Consider the following 17592-nt stretch of genomic DNA (forward strand, 5'->3'; position numbering starts at 1 on the left):
ATACTCAAATGCAACACCAAAAGTGGCGTGGCAAATGTTCCTAGTTTGTTGCGATGCCTATGGACATTGCTAATACACTAATTCCGTTGCTACTTCATTTATGAAAATTAAATTAATTGCAAATTTATTACAAACTATTTGCAGCCCTTGGTGTCGCAAAAGAGAGCTTGTAACAACTAGGATGGCGTTGCAAAAGTGATACCTTTAGCTGCACAACTAGGCATCGCAAAAGGCAACCTTTTGCTACATTATTTCCGTTGCGGAAAGTTTGAATTTTTAGCTGTACATTTGGCATGGCAACAAACGTCCATAAATTTAGCGACACACCAAGTGTGGCAAAAAGTGTCTACGTTACGGTATAATCAAATCTTTTAGCTACACCAAAATTGTTGCGAATGATATAAATTCCAGAAAAGCACACGCTTTATTTGGGACGCATTTAGCATTACAAATGGTGCAATTCATATATATACCTGTACATTTTCATTTACATAATCATGCCCAAAACAATTTTTATAGAACACAGTAACCCTATAACAATTCACCACAAATCATAACAAAATGAATTTCATTACTAAATCATTCAATACAAAATATCTTAAAGAATTCACATAACTATTTTTTGTGAAAAAATATCGCCTCACATAATCTTAACAATGTTCAACTAAATTTAGACGAATTATTCAAAACTAAAATTCCACAAATAATGTCTATAGCATGCTAATTTGAGCAGCATCCACTCGGAGATTCTTCTTGATTCTACTACTTCTGGCAACCAATCGACCAATCTGGCACAACAAATTAAAAAAAAAAAATCACTTTAGTAAATTTATTAGAAACATTAATAAACCTAATATACACAAGTTGGCAATGCATGTGAAACTATGCACCTCCTATATGCGTGCGTAAATTGGTGCCCATAGCCAAAAGCTTAGAAAGAACTTATCAAAGTTATAACTCGATCACATTCATGAAGGTACAGATCAAATAAGAAGACAAAAATAGCCAAAAGCTAATGGATTTTGAACTAAATTGTACATGTAAATGCCAAACCATTAAAAAACCTCGTGTCATAAAGTTATCACCAATGAAACAATAAAATAAGCAAGGCTAAACATCAAGTAAATCAAGCAAACAAGCTCAACTACAAAAAGCAGTTCCAACAGATGGCAGAGTCAAATGTAAAGGTATCGGGCGTGGGATGCTTCCTATATACTCAAAATAAAAGGACTCAAATAAGAGTTGTGGGCATAGCAGCTCATTCCCAACTCCAGGCACAACATAAGAGGGAGGTGTGGTATATTTGTCAACACGTTGCTACATGCATTGGTTTGACTCAATAACTGCTTTCTTATCGTTAGAACACGTTTTTAACCTTATCGGTCCCATCTATCATTAGAGTTTGAAAACGAGATATTTCTCATTGTAGAAATGGGCTTCTAGCTCGTTTAGGGCTTCAGTTGTCCTTCACTCTATTACCTTCTATTCGAAGTCTCGTTTAGGGCCCGTAGACATGCAGTAACCTGGCTCCGTTAACTCTTGGCTATAGCCTGTGGATACGGTGGCACTCCTCAACGAGCATCGAAGCCAAGATATCACTGCTGTGTATTGTGACGTTAAACCCATACCCCCAGACTGGCAAGTTAAGATATAATATCCCTTAGGGGTTGACTTATCCTTTTCTTGCCCTAACCTAGGCTTGTGTGGAACCTGTACTCAAAGAAAACCTATTTGTCCGACAGAGATGATAACCGGAGAGAACAAGAACAATCCGGAGCTACATACATTCTTTTACTCGTTCACTGACTCTCAATGGATTACTCCCTTTGCCTTTTTGGGGCTATGGGAGTCATCCTTGGAGTCCGTACCAAAGCTTTCTAGAGGTGCCTATAAGGAAGTGGATATAAAAAGGATGATTCCAGCCGTAGTTTATTGGTCATTAGGTCGGTGAAACTGCGTCCCTCAGCTAAAAAGGCGAGTAGTTCGCATTCTAGTTCTATTTTTGTAGACTAGATGGGACCTCAACTTGGTTTCCAAAAAGCAACCGACTCTTTCCAGGTCTAGTGCGGAAGCAGAGTACAAGGCACTCACCCTTTCTACCTCTGAACTGTTATGGCTTTCTTACTTGCTACGCGCTCTACCGGCCGTGTAGCGGTTTTTGCTCCAGCTCCAGGTGTAGGGGCAAATCCAGGTGCTGTTACTTTTTGAGTTCGAGCAGATTGAGAGGCAGGGCCAAAGCCCGTTGATTAACCAAATCTACCGAAAGCAAAGGCAGCTTACCCCGCATCTTAACAAGCAGCTAAGGCAGAAACCCCATTAACCCATAACGTCTTTCTCTTTCTCCAAATTCCAGAGTTGTCTACGCGTGGCGGCTTTGATCCAAAACGATAAGCGAAGGCATCGAGGAAAAACTTTTTGTTAGGGTGATTCTGGGCTCCCGAATAAGCGAGTCGCTATCTGATCCATGAAAACCACATCATATAGTTGGACTATAGATTCTCTTCCCCCAACAAACATGCACTTTTCAGAGTTGCCGTTGCCCAAGTGGCGTTGGTGGTATCGTATATAAGATCACGCCTGGTTTTTAGGAAGGGCTTTCCCTCATCTAAATGGTGGTGTGTTCTCATCTTTTGAAAGAAAGATGTACAGTGGCGGTCTTCTCGTCAATCTTTGGAGCTGAGCTAGGCACTTGCTATAGGGCGACCGACCGAGACTCTACTATGGCAGCTGAGCTTCTTTTCGCCTCTCTTGTCTTTGGTTGTTCAATACTCCCATCAATCAACGGAACGTAGTGTGGTAGCTCTGCCATCTGCGCAGCGAAGGAAGGATAAGAGCAATCAATCGGCCGATATAATATCTTTTTGATTCCACAACCGCCTCTATCGAAGAGAACAAGTCACCTATTCCATCCCCAGTTCTTTCTCTCGCTTTCGTGGGATAGGAATGAATGAAGAAAATGACGATCGATGCTTCCGCTCTTGGCAATACCACCGTGGTTGAATCACTATCCGGTGCTCTCTTTTCGCTTTGCAAGAAAAGAAGGAGTCGCTGCTCTTCTGATGCTATTTCATCCGGTCCTATGTTTGCAATTGAATCACCAACGGCCATACCGGGTACACTAACCGCAGTGACTATTGAAGAAGCGATTGGAGGAATAACCGGCCGCTAGAAAGGGAACTGATTCCCCAACCGCTGCTTTGTTATATCGAAACCGCTCTTACTCTTTCGGTGGTTCGGTCCGGTTAATCAATAGTCGAATCAATGGAAACCTCCTTCTTCAACCAGTACCCGCCGTTGATGCAATAAACGGTCTTGTTGGAATTGAATCAGAATATGCCCAGAAGGAACTGTTTTGGGCACCAGAGCAAGGAGATACAGCTTGAGCTCACCTCTCACTCTCTCACTCTTTGACGGACAAACTCTCTGCGCTCGTACTGCGGCTAACAAGTCGGCGTGTCCCCCCGAGTCCTAATTCAGACTAGAATTGCTCTTTATCTGCATTATCCAACAGCCCATAGACTCTTGGGAAAACCTACTTGAAACTAGAGTTCACGCTTATAAAAGGGAAAGAAAGAGTGAAAGTACCCTTCTTTGTCTTTCAAACGGTATTTCCGCGATGCGCTTCGGATGCGTAAACCGCTATGGTCAATTTCAAGAAGAGGCCGCAAAGGAAGCAGAGGGGCGAAAGGCGATCGCGCAGGGCAAAGACAAGCTTTTGGCCGGGCAGCGCAATGCTACTCTCCCCCAAGTTGATGCGAGATTTGCAAAGTTGAGAAACATGACCGCGACAGAGGCTGCTGCGCCGCTTTCGTCGATTCGATGCGAAACCGCTATGGTGCCGGCGAAATCAATTTTCACTCCTTTGGCTCCTCACTTCAAACTCTCTGAGGTCGTGTTATCCACTCCTTCATCAAGGTTAGGTCGACCAGACCAGGATCGAGTCGAGTACGACCCAACTCTAGAGGCGAACCGGGAAAAGGATGCTCCACCTCGCCGGTCGTTTATGCCCATATATACACCCTCTTACTTCTATACTATAGGCTGGGGCCCGATCGAAGTGTGTTGAGCTTGCTGAACGGTATGTCCCGCATAAGACAATAGAATAGGTGGATTTTAGATGCCGATCGCGTTTACTTTTTATTGGGTCTCTCGATGTGGGCGCTTCCTCGGTGAGAACTAGTCGCAACTGTTTTATAAGGAGAACATAATATGGTTGTTCTCCTTTTCGGTTTTATAACTAGCGCTTTGGGACTAGTTATCCCGGTAGGGATAAAGGCGGTTCCAACATGATCGGATGTAAAGGTATCGGGCATGGGATTTCGACACATTCTTCTTGCATATCCAAGATGCACCAAGAAAACAACACAAGTATCGTGACGATACACTAGTGTATAAAAGGCATGTTACACACCTCATTACCGCCTCTAAGCTAGTGGGTGGATCATTGCTCGATGTCCCAAGGCCCTTTCCAAGCGGTTGGAAGCCCTTCTTATGACAATACATCGACGATTCTCGACATTACTTGTAATAGGCAATGATATATAACTACTAAGCGGTCGGTAAAGATTTAGATTTTTTGAACCACTATGAACAAGAAGTAAAAATCTCAATGAAGAAATTAAATCCGAGAGGGCATCTTCATCAATGGCTATATCCTAGGAATTAAGCACCACGGTAGTTGCTCATTTCCCGGACCTGACCCGACTCACACAAATGGGGAAAAAAATGGCTTGTGAGAGCACACGAGATTTCACACAACAACAAGTTAATAATTATAATAAAATAGAAAAGGAAACACATGCATAGACGTCCAGAATTAAGTGCATTAAAAATCCAAATTTCCTAAATAACTAGGCACCAAAACTCACTGAAGAAGATTGAAACTAAAGTTTTCCTTTCCATTTCCTCTGAATTGATCAAAGATGTATGAAAAAGCTCTCCCGAGTAAAATGTGAGTTCATTGAGAGATTACCCCTAGAGTTGAACCGTGTTTCAACATATCAAAAGTTAAAAACAAAATGTGTTGTGAGAAGTGCAAACTGGAGCTAACACCAAAATAATGTCCAAAGTCTACCCATTGCAAACATCATGCAAATTGTGGCTTTTAAGCGATCTGAAAACAAACTAATCAACAAGGGCCTACTGAAGTAGAATCAATATATTGTGATGTATCTCGAAAAGATGAAAGAAGGCATTAGAAACTTGATATGGAAATCAAGGTAGGATAGGTTGACTGAAATTCTACCAGAATACAAGCTCACTATGTTCCTGATTTGCATTGGTTCTAAAAGTTACAAAATATGTTCAAATATGCTACTCCTATACTGACGCCAATATAGAGAGGGAGGGCAATGTTTTATTGCATTATCCAAATGCCGCAAAATAATAATTTATTACTCTGTTTTTTTTTTGGACAATTTAGTACCCCGTTAATGAATGATCACAAAAGGTAAAATAAGACCCAAATATTGCAATTATATGCATGAAAATGTCAAATTTAGTTCTTTACGTATTGATAGCATCTCTACTACTATGGATATAGCACTAAGGACATAATCAAAATCAATATAGAAGCCTGTTTCCATTATAAGGAGAACAGAATATGGTTGTTCTCCTTTTCGGTTTTATAACTAGCGCTTTGGGACTGGTTATCCCGTGTGGGATAAGGCGTGTCTACTTTCTCCTACGTCAGATCGAAGTAATTCGGCTCTAGGGAGAATTTGGCCGTTTTCACATGCCAATCGAGAATGGGCTAACTACCTGTATAGAGGCTGCAAAGGAAGCATAGAGGCGTAAAGTTTGATGCAGAGGCAAAGACAATTTCATTAAAATAAAAATAAAAAAATGTCATACAATATCTAAGGAACTATGGCACTGGTTATCTGACGTCTTAAAGGTTCAGACACACCAAGCTTTCAAGGAATTATCAATGCCTTGATGTGTACACCTAATTGTCAATCATATATCCCTAATTGTGTGAAAAAAAAAAAAAACCAATACATCATTAATGTAAGATAAGATACCAATATTTCTTACTTGCTTAAAGTTCTCAAACTACGCACCATTGAGAACCTCCAATCTGATCAGTAGCATCCAAGCCTCCATCCTAGCTTGAACGGCCAAAACCTCTTCCAATTTAGTTCTTTGGGATACCATTTCAGCAAAGATGAGCTCGTCATTACATTTTTCAAATTCCTCATTTCTCGCCCTTTGTAATTCCTCTTCATCACTGCTCCTTTGCACTTCCTCCTCTAAGTGAATGGATCTCATCCTTCTAGCTGATGGTGGCATGACACCATGCCCAAGGCCTTTATAATATCCAAATCTTACACCCAATATCTTGTACTAAAAATTTCATCCTCGATCTTTGGCTCACCACCTACGCCTGGACTCAACTTTAAGTTGTCGATCCGATTCTGTAAGTTTAAACTAGGGATAAATATATGAAATTAAAGTTCAATGGTAAAAGCAAGTAAGAGTCATTTAACTTACATAATTTTCCGAGCTCTGGGACTAGTCCATCCCTTACTACTAAAGTGGGTTTGACGGTAGAATTCAATCTTTCCCACGGTTTGTTGGGTTTTGAGTCAATGAAAAATATTTGAAAACGCATAATTTATTTTAAATAATAGTACACAACTCCAAAGCAACATAAATTATGTAAATAAAAAATATACCGATTCCTCGAAGAAATGTAGAAATGACTTTGAACCAGCACAATGGTTTGTTGAGAGCTTTTGCCGATTACTTGAATTACGCTTTCGCGCTAATTTTACAAGTAAAATGAATATTGTATTACAAGTTGTATTTGAATAATATAATCATATAATCAGTGGCTCATTGGACTCAACTTTGAACTAAGATGGGATAAATGTAAAGAGCTGCATTATTGCCTAATCTCAAGTCAAGAGGAAAACAAAGGGTCTCACCCTTAATAAAAAAAAATTTAGAACAATCCTTTCCTTGGAACATAGCCAGACTACCACTTCAACCTCAAAAATATAATTATATCCTCTTTTAGATTTCCTTAATTTCCTCAAAACACATGAAACCAATCACAACAATAACCAGCCAACAATAACCATTTAAAGGAGACTAATAAGTAAACTATCATACCTTGAAATCTTCCCTTCAAACCAATCACGCAAGCATCCCATTTATCTTGCCACGCGCCACTATAAGGATTTCGTTAGTTACCCTTGCATCATTTCCAAAACGTTTATAGTGCAAGTGAAGAAGACACCTATATCCTCTTAAAGCCCCCTAATATCTTGTCCACAACGTACTTCACATGTGGAAGTTGCATATCCACATCAAACTTGTCCTACAAGAAATGCATTACAAAGTTACAAGGAATCATTCGATATGCCATGCAACTAGAATAAAAACTTTATTACCTTAATGCGATCACGTAATGGTCCTCTCACATCTTCTTCCACTTTATCCCAATCACTTTGTAAGAGGTCCATGTTGTCGCTACTACTCCAATCTCCCTCACGAATTGAGTACTCCACCTTCCCACAGGTCTTGCATGATCTTTGTGGATCTCTATCCTAGGTTTTTGACCAGTAGCAGCTTTGTAATCAATGAGTTTCTTATTCATAGCCTTGCCTCTTTTTTTCTTAGTTGGAGCATTAACAAAACATTCATAAAAAGAAGAAAAAAAGATGCCTAGTCTTTTATTATTGAACTATCCAATGCATTAAACAAATCAAAATATAATCTTATTACCAATACTTGATGTGTTCACTTAAACTAACCGACATTGGTTGTGCCCTCACTCGTTGAGTTACACCTCAAGGTCATAGCTATACACACATAAAACTTAAATTTGATAAAAACAATTGATATCAAATGGCACATAATCTAAATACAATAATAAAGCACATTAAAAGTCATATATAAAAAAATTAATATAGCATTAAAATGGAGAGTTTCAATTCTTAATATATAAGCATGTACCGACTTAGCACCTAAATAGATCCAACAACAAAACTATCACTTAATGTAATGTAATCCAAACAACCTGTCCTAGCTAGAATATGCTTTAACGCTTAATGTGAATGCATGACATATATATATATATATATATATAGATTACCAACATAAAAAATGGATAATGAAGTTTTTCATTAACATTCAGTCAATGTCTGTATCATCATCACTGGATACGACATGCTCCTCTTCAGAACAATACTCCATTAATGTGTCATCTATTTCATCATCTTCCTCGTCAATAATGAAATTGTTATCGGTTTGATGACTTTCCATAGCGACCACGACCACATTAGCATCAACTTCGTTTGGGTCCAAATCCTCCCTATCTAGGCGTATGGGTGTGAATGGTGCATTTTGAACCCGATGCTTTGCTTGCTTCATGAGTTTGATCAAGTTGGACATTGTCGATATTCACCCCAACCTGCTCTTCCCGTTGATATGCTACATCACTACCGCTTCTTCTTTCTCCTGAACATCAAACACGCTTTGAGGCTTTGTCTTTTGCACAACTTTCCAACCAACACCTAATTTGGTATCATCGGCGTAAAAGACTTGACATGCTTTGCGTGGCTAAGACAAACCGGTCTTCTTTATACCACATCTTGGAGCCATTAACACTAGTAAAGTGACCATCCGTTTGAATCCCCGTCATTTTATTACCAACATCATACCAATCACATTTGAAAAGATAAACTTCGATTCCCGGATAGATAACTAACCTCAAAAAACATCGGTTAACACACCGTAAAAAGTCAATCTCTTCTCCTTGGTGTTCCCCTTTTACTTCAACACCACTATTTTGGGTTCAAGATTTTTTCTCGATCCTTGGTGTGAAACCTAATCCCATTAACAATGCATCCGCTATCTTTTCACACATTTATCAGCCCACATGCCAATGAATATAATTCATCCGTCGCCTCGGAAGAGTTCTCACTGTGCAATACTTGCATCTATTCATAAAATTAGTACACCAAATTAGGAAAACATAATTAGCATATTATCCAAGTTCATAACCATTGTATAAAAAGTAGCAATACGAGCTCTTACACGTTTTGAAACCAACTAGGAAACAACATTTCTTGTTTCTCATGTAAGTTAGTGTGAGCTTTGCATTTCAAGCTCACATGTTGACTGCATGCATATCAAATATATATAAACTTAATAACTTCGAGTAGTTGATGATGATAAAAAAGACTTCGGTAAGCTAAATGCAATAAAACTTACTCTAAATGTGTTGAAATTTCTTCAGAATTATTCAACACATAGTAATGAGCCTTGGCATAGTCTTTTGGATCAAGAATGGAACTTGTATAGGCTCCCAAAGGCCGAACATTCTGTGTGAAAACATGAAATCCAACTTGTTGATTCTCATTACCACCATCATAGTTTCGTTCTTCACGATTGAACCGAGTTTCAACTCCTTGAAGATACATGGAGCAAAATGTGAGACATTCGGTGTCTACATACGATTCAGCAATTGAACCTTCGGGGCGAGCTTTATTTCTAACATATTGTTTTAGCGTGTGTAGATACCTGTTTACATATAACACACACATGTAATATATATATATAGTAAATAAAAACTTGAACATGCTAATTTCAAATTAAATAAATTACAAACCGTAAACCTCACCTTTCAATAGGATACATCCACCTATACTGCACTGGTCCTCCAAGTATCGCCTCACGTGGCAAGTGGATAGCCAAATGGACCATTACATCAAAGAATGCAGGAGGAAATATTTGTTCGAGCTTACAAAGTATCACCGCAATATCCTTTTCCATTTTCTCTAATACTTCCAATTTTAAAGTCTTGCAACATAACTCTTTAAAGAACATTCCCAACTCAACCAATGCAATGGCTACATCATTGGGCACAAAACCACGATTGCAATTGGGAGAAGTTGTTGCAAGAGCACATGACATCATGACTTTTCATTCCTGTTATCTTACCATCTTTAGCATTTGCACATCTAGAAATGTTAGATGCATAGCCATCGGAAACTTCACCGACTTCAACCACTTTCGCAAAAAATTTTTTCTCTCAAGATGACAATGTGTAGCATGCTTTGGCGGCATTACAAACTTATCACCTCTTGGGATTAGATGCAACTCTTTTCTTATACCCAATGCGGCCAAATCTAATCGAGCTTTTACTGAATCTTTTGTTTTGCTATCTATATCTAACAATGTCCCCACTACATTGTCACAGATGTTCTTCTCAACATGCATAACATCCAAGTTGTGTCGTAGCTTAAGAGTGTCCCAATACGGTAACTCAAAAAATATGCTTTTCTTTGTCCAATTCAACTCCATCTCAGTACGCTTTCTCTTCTTGTTAGGCGGTTGCTTTCTGAATTTCTGAAGAGGTTCTACATAGTTCACCTGTGATAACAATTCATCCCTAGACAACTCTGTAGGTGGCAACCTGCTCTCCCTATTTCCATCAAATAAGTGTTTGCCACGAGTTCTCCAAGGATGCCTTGGCTGCAGAAAACGACGATTGGCCATATAACACAACTTTCGGCCATTCTTTAAATACATGGAAACTGTATCCTTGTTACAATTAGGGCAAGCCAGTTTCCCTTTCATGCTCCAACCAGATAAATTACTTAGTGTTGGAAAATCATTTATAGTCCATAACACTGCAGCATGCAACCGAAATGTTTCCTTTGCTCTTTGATCATACACGTCTCCACCCCATCATTCCATAACTCTTTTAGTTCATTAATCAAAGGTCGTAAATAGACATCGATATCATTCCCAGGCGATGTAGGCCCTGGGATCAGTAGGCACATGAAGGTGAATGGTTCTTTCATACACTTCCATGGTGGTAAATTATACGGCATAACCAATACCGCCACATACTATATTGGCTGCTCATATTCCCAAACGGGTTAAATCCATCGCTATGCGACCAAGGCTAACATTGCGAGGATCATTGGCAAACACTCATGTTCCTTGTCAAAATCACCCCAAGCTTTAGAATCTGGCGGGTGTCTAAGCACGCTTCTCCTCATGCTCAAGTTTTTCTTTATGCCATCTCATATCTGCAAAGATTAACCCTCAACATGAATAGCCTCTTGAGCCTTGGTTTTAAGTGGAAAGTAACGAACACCTTCGTGGTATTTTTTTTAGTCTTACCTTCAAGACTTGATACCTCGGCTCATTACATTCGGACAATTTTGAAGATTTTCATTTTCTTTCCAAAACAACACACAATCATACTTTGCACGCATGGATTGAGATATAACCAAGTCCCAAGTTACGCATTAATGCCTTCCTTCGTAATGGGACTTTGGGAGTGTCTCACCTTCGACAATATTGCTTTAATCAACTAGAGAATCATAGTGAATGATTTGTTACTCCAAATGATTGATTATCTTCAAATGAAGCGACTTCACGACACAATCTAACTTTGAAGATTTACACTGGATACAAAGGTTGACGTGCTTCACTCAAAAGTTCATCAAATGGATCTATATTACCTCCCCGATTCCCTATGTTCCACATTAGGCACCAGATTATCAATGTGTATTGGAGCCCCGAAATCTTCAAACATGTCATCCAGTCCATCAAACTGTACCCTTCACCAACATCATCGCATCATCGCCACTTTGTTCCTCATAGTCTTCTCCATGAAAAACCAACGGGTGTAATTCTTGTCCATGCCAGAAAGGTCTAGATCGTCTTTTACCTCGTCGATGTGCTTATAATTCCTATTTTTGCATTGTTTGCATGGACATCTAGTCCTGCCCGTTCTGTCTGTATGACCACGAGCAATCTCAACAAAGGAAAAAAAAAATACTTGTACACGTCACATGGTAGAACAAAACAATACTACTAGATTAAAATGAGGAAAAAATATCGCAGTCACTCGATCTATTATCATACTTAAGCTGGTATGAATAATTGAAACTATCAGATAAGGACAATTTGACTTGTCGCAATCCACAATATAACTTATATTTGACTTGTTGCATCCAAATTTAATCATAAAAGGTAAGAAATGTATATATCTTATTTATATAGTAGCTCTTCATGACTACTTCTCAAGCTAATCCCTAATTCCTTTTTGATACGCTGGCCAAAACCTATTTGGCAATTGCATCCAACTCTTATCCATTTCCGTGTTCCCTACTACGAGATAATAATTGTACATCACAAAATAAGAAAACCCAAACATTTAAACTAACCAAGGACAGTCCATTAACAATCCAACTTCCTACACCACTATTGATAGAAATTAATTTAGGCATGCATATAAGAATATACGAACAATTACCAGAAACAATGTGTAATTTAACTTCACAAAGTGGTCTTGTATTCAAGATTGCATTCAATCAAACTTCTACTGTCCTTAAAATGCATACACATGATAGAAAGATTGAAAAGCAACCAAAATCAGAGAAAAAGGGCCAGCAATTATCACCGTAACTCGGTTCTAAAACATAAGTCATCTTAGCAAGCATGCACACACGTTACGGAAACCAGCAAGCACATAATTCACCCATAAGCTCATTGTATATAACTATGGCAGTTTACAGAAACCAGTTTTTTTCCAATAGTTATGGCAGTTTATTAGATTTACAACTTTTTCAATCAAAATAGAAATAGTGAAATTAAATACACTACAAGAGAGGAAATCTCATTGTATATAACTAAACCAAGTGCCTAATAAGAGTCATCATATGGTGGAGATGCAAGTGCAAGTGCAAAAGGGGATTTAGTGACGCCATGTTCAAATTTCCTCCTTAGGTTCTTATAACGAACAAAACCGAGAGGACAGATGATCCTACAAGCAAATGCTTGTAGCCGATGATCCCATCAGCTCAAAAGAAAAAAAAATCCATCAAGTTAATATGATACGTAATAACGTAATTACAAATACTAAAAAATGCTAGCAAGATGATTCGGTTACATGGTATATGACAAAGGAAAACCAACTAACAATTTTCTACACCAATAACTTGGCATACTTGAAGTAAAATAAATTTAACTAATATAAAGTAAGGAGAATCAAACAAAGAATTCAATAATGAAAACCAAACACCCAATCTAAATAATCATACAACAAAACAATGACAAAAAAAATCAATCATACTCATAAATTAACGAAAATATTACAAAGAAATTTATTAGAACCTCAAAACATCAAGGGAATTGTGTATAGAAACAGTGGAGAGAACCTCAATTCCTGTAGATAAACACTAAAAAAAGGAAAAGTTAATTACGACTAGGGGATAAGAGAGAATGGAATATATTTGAAGTCAAGGATCTTGCTAATCATGGAAGGATGTATGCTAGTATATGTTAAAGAACTCCCAATCAAATAGTCCAATTCAATTGATGAATTGACTTAGAAAATTGGGATTCCCACGGTTCTGGTTTGTTTGGTCAAATCTATTTCCATAAGATGAATTCTACTACTTTAGTAGCTTAGTACGATAATTTGATATCCTGTTCTGTAAGTCTTGTTTGGTTTCCTGGCTGGTCTTGTTTTAGAGCATATGTCAATGTTCTGAAACACAGAAGGATGCTTCCTGGGTTATCTCTATCCGAGTGGCCTAATTTCGTTACTATTAGTTTTACTCAATGTTGCACGGACGCGGATGCGGACAGAGATGCGGACGCGGACGCAGACATGGCGACTCGACTATATCTCAAAAAAATAGGACGCGATGAGCTCAAGATTTTAATAACAAAATAGTATAAACTAATTCATTTATGTATAATAAATTCATGAGTATTAGAAATAAACATCGATGAGCTCAAGATTAACTCATTCTCGAAGATTAACTCTGCTCTGTTCTTTAACTCATTCTCGATATAACTCAAGTTTCGCACACCCAGACATCACTTCTCAATGTCTCTGACTCTATTCACAACACTCATCACCTCCTTTCCTTCATTCCAACAGCCTATGAACAAAAAAAAGAAAAACAGACCATTCCTTCAACTTCTTCACTTTCAGACTCTTCTACAAGTTCTTTCACTCTATCACTACATTCTAGAGACACCCTTCACAAATCTTCACATAAAGACTACAAAAGATTCACAAATCTGTTTTCTGAATTTCTAGTTCTTTAGAAGTAGCGATTCTAGTATACTACATTACCAAAGATTCGAGTTTGAAGTAATAACCAAAGCTTCAAACTTTAATTCCAAAAAATACAAAACCAAAAATCAGAACTTGAAGTATATAATTTCTAAATTTAAATGACGTACCTGTCGAGAATTAGTAACCAAAGAAATGGCTTTTAGCAATTTGAAGAAACAATTTATGTGGTACACTCTTCCTCTGTCGATGAAGAATGGTTTTTTTGTTTTGCTTTTATCCTTTTTTTTATGAGTAGCGCGGTAGTTTCTTTTATCGGGTAGGGTTTATTTTGGTTTCCCAAATTGTTAGCGAGGTGACCACCAAAATAATTCCTACCTAAAATCATCCCACCCAATACTGTTACGACACCAATGGCGCTGCCAATTACAATCGTGTAGAAAAATAGAAATTGGATGAAAAAAGGAAATTGTAATATTAAATTTATTAAAGATGCCAAGGGCGTTGCCAAAGGTAAAATACTTTTTTGCGACCACTGCGCCGTAGCTAGTACTCAATTTTTTCATTAAAAATGAAATTTCAGTTAAACAAAAAATTTAAACAAATGCTTTTGCAACGCCAGCTAGCGTCACACTAGTTATATCCCCATCAGGTGGTACTAATAAGACGGAAACGTTTGAGCATCGCCATTAGGCGTTGCAAATGCTATGCTTTACCAACGAAAAGTAGGCGTTGCAAAAGGTTGCGTTGCAACAGATCCCTTCTGTTGTAGTGGCACTAGTGTTGCATCCCCTGATTCTACGGATCCAGTCTAGTTGTCAGTTATTACTACAGGCTTGGTACCTAAATGATGAGACTATGATCGGAGATACAGAACAGGTGGGGACAACTTTGGGTATGATTCAGGAAGAATGACCTTCTTACGAGTTGGTTATTAATGTGGCTAAAAACTGAGATATTTTGGCCATCACCGGATCCACGTCGCTCTACTCCTGGTCTCTTTCCTTCAGATTTATCTCGTCCTCAGCAGCGGGTCAAGTTGCTTGGAGGTGCGGTCATCACTGATTCATCCTTTGTCATGGGTCTTGTTCGCAAGTGTGTTGAAAAGGCTATTAGTTTGATGGACCGTTTAGCTGTTTTGGAAGATCCACAGTGTGAGTTACGATTCATACTTGTCCACCAGATCTTTTCAGAGAGGCAGCTAAGACTTTTGATCGACATCTCCACAGTGTTCTCCAGGGTACTGTGGTTTTTGATGGTCCTGGCTTCGATGATTTGCAGTGACGTCTATCGACACTCCTATTATGTCTGAATGGGTTAGGTATTTATTGTACCACTGATGTCTCTACTTTTGCTTTTGTGGCCTCCCGTTGTCAGACTTCTGAGCTTCAGAACCACATTCTTAGGAGTTGTGGCGCAGTGCCTTTGGATGAGATTCTTGATGTTGCTAGCAGTGCATTAAGTCTCTATCTACCCGATTTTGACATTAACTCTCTGGCTGTGAATGCTACCGTCTTCTCAAAACCACAAATTTTTTTGGCAAAAGCGTTTTACAGTAAGATTATAGCTGGTCTTGAGAGGGAGTTTGTGTTATCTACTCGTCAGAAAGCAGTTATTGGATGCTTACAGTCAGAACATGCAAATGATTTTCTACTGGCTATTCCGATGGAGGGACTTGGACAGCGTATGTCGCCAGTGGAGTATCGTTCTATTCTTCGGTATTGTCTCATGATTCCTTTGTACTCTGATGGTGGTCTATGCCTTGTTTGCAAAAATAGTAGACTAGATGCTTTCGGGGATCATGCAGCATATTGTAGGTATTTCCCAGGTTTCAAATACCGACATGATCATGTCAAAGATATTTTATGTGATGCATTTTGGAGGGCTGGGGTACAAGTGAAGAAGGAAGCTCCTGTGAATTTTCTCACTGATGTGAATGAGGGAAGATCGACACTTCCCCCTACGGATGTATTGGTCTACAGTTGGTCTGAGGGGAGGCATGCGTGTGTTGATGTAACTAGAGCCTCTCCGTTGGTAGGACTTGGGAATAAAGTCTTTGAGGTGGGAGAAGCAGCTAATAGAGCAGCGGCAGGGAAATTTGAGAAACACGAGGAGGCTTGTAGAGCTAACCAACATTGTTTTATTCATTTCAGTTTAGACACTTTTGGTTTCTTGACACAATAGTATGTTGAGCTCCTTAAAAGATTGCAGAAAGTTATGGACATCAACATAATGACAGCTGGTTCCAACGAGTTTGTATTTAGGAGAATATGATTTGCCATTCATAAAGGACTTGCGGCGCAATTTGTTGCACACTTGTCCTAATTATTTATAAAATTCGTTATCTTTATCAATAAAATTTCTACTTAAAAAAAATAATAAAATAAAATATGAGTTGATTAGAACCAGTTTAAAGAAGGAAGTTACATTGAAAGTTACCTGAGACTTGCAACCGATAACAAACTGTTACTTCAGTTTCTCTAGACTCTTCAACCTCACCTTGCTGCGTTGATTGAGTTCTCTCATTCTCTTTTCCCTGTTTTCGTCAGACGTTCCAAGCAATTAATTGAGAGACATAATAATTGTTTCTATGTATTTGTGGATCATAGAAAGAGTTTTTAGTTTTATCAAATTGCGTGCATATTTGAAGAATATAAATAGAATCTTAAGTCAGTTTGGCTTTCTCAAAATACATACACAGTTTGAATGAACAACTAAGGCGGCATCACAACAATGAAAAGATAGAGTTTAAGGAAACTACATTCTTAGAAAGTCAGAATATATACTATATGGAGCTTGGATCTTTAAGTAGCTAGGCTTACAGATGGATGCCATTAAGCTCAAGCGAAGGAGAACCCAAACTAACATAATTTTCTACGAATGACTTTATTTACCACCTATTCAACCAAATCCCTCTATTCAAACTCAACGACTCTATATATATAAGCATAAAGCTAGCATAACTCAATTTGAAAATCACAACAAAAAAGAATTAAGAAAGATTGAGAAACATATATATTTTTATATAATTTCATACAATGCATATCAAAGTTAAAATTTTCAACACAATAACTTAAAGATAACGTTGTCTTATTCTAATATATATATATATATATAAAGTGATAAACATGGTTACAAATTGCAAACCTATTTTAAAAAATGTAAATAAACCCCAAAGTAAATCTTCAATGAAAAAAAACCCCAAATTATGTATGAAAAAAATAATAATAAATTCGAGGAAATAGAATGAAAAAGCTTACTAGCTTCGAGTATAATGGACTGCGCTGTAACAAAAAAATGGTCAACCTGATACAACAGATTAGAAGAGATAGGGCAATGGTATTCCAAACCATCATAAGCTTTGTAGACATTTGATATTCCCCAATGAATTATAGGGGTATTGGTTTGTGGGTTTTGATTGAGCAAAAGAGTTTTTACTTACATCAAGCTGAATAAATTGTTTTTAATCTACAATCTAAACGAAACAAAACTAATAAGAAAGCAATCACAAACATTAACAAAATTGAGAGAGAGAG

The sequence above is a fragment of the Coptis chinensis genome, chromosome 1 (genome assembly GCF_015680905.1).
Source record: "Coptis chinensis isolate HL-2020 chromosome 1, ASM1568090v1, whole genome shotgun sequence".
Classification (NCBI taxonomy): domain Eukaryota; kingdom Viridiplantae; phylum Streptophyta; class Magnoliopsida; order Ranunculales; family Ranunculaceae; genus Coptis; species Coptis chinensis.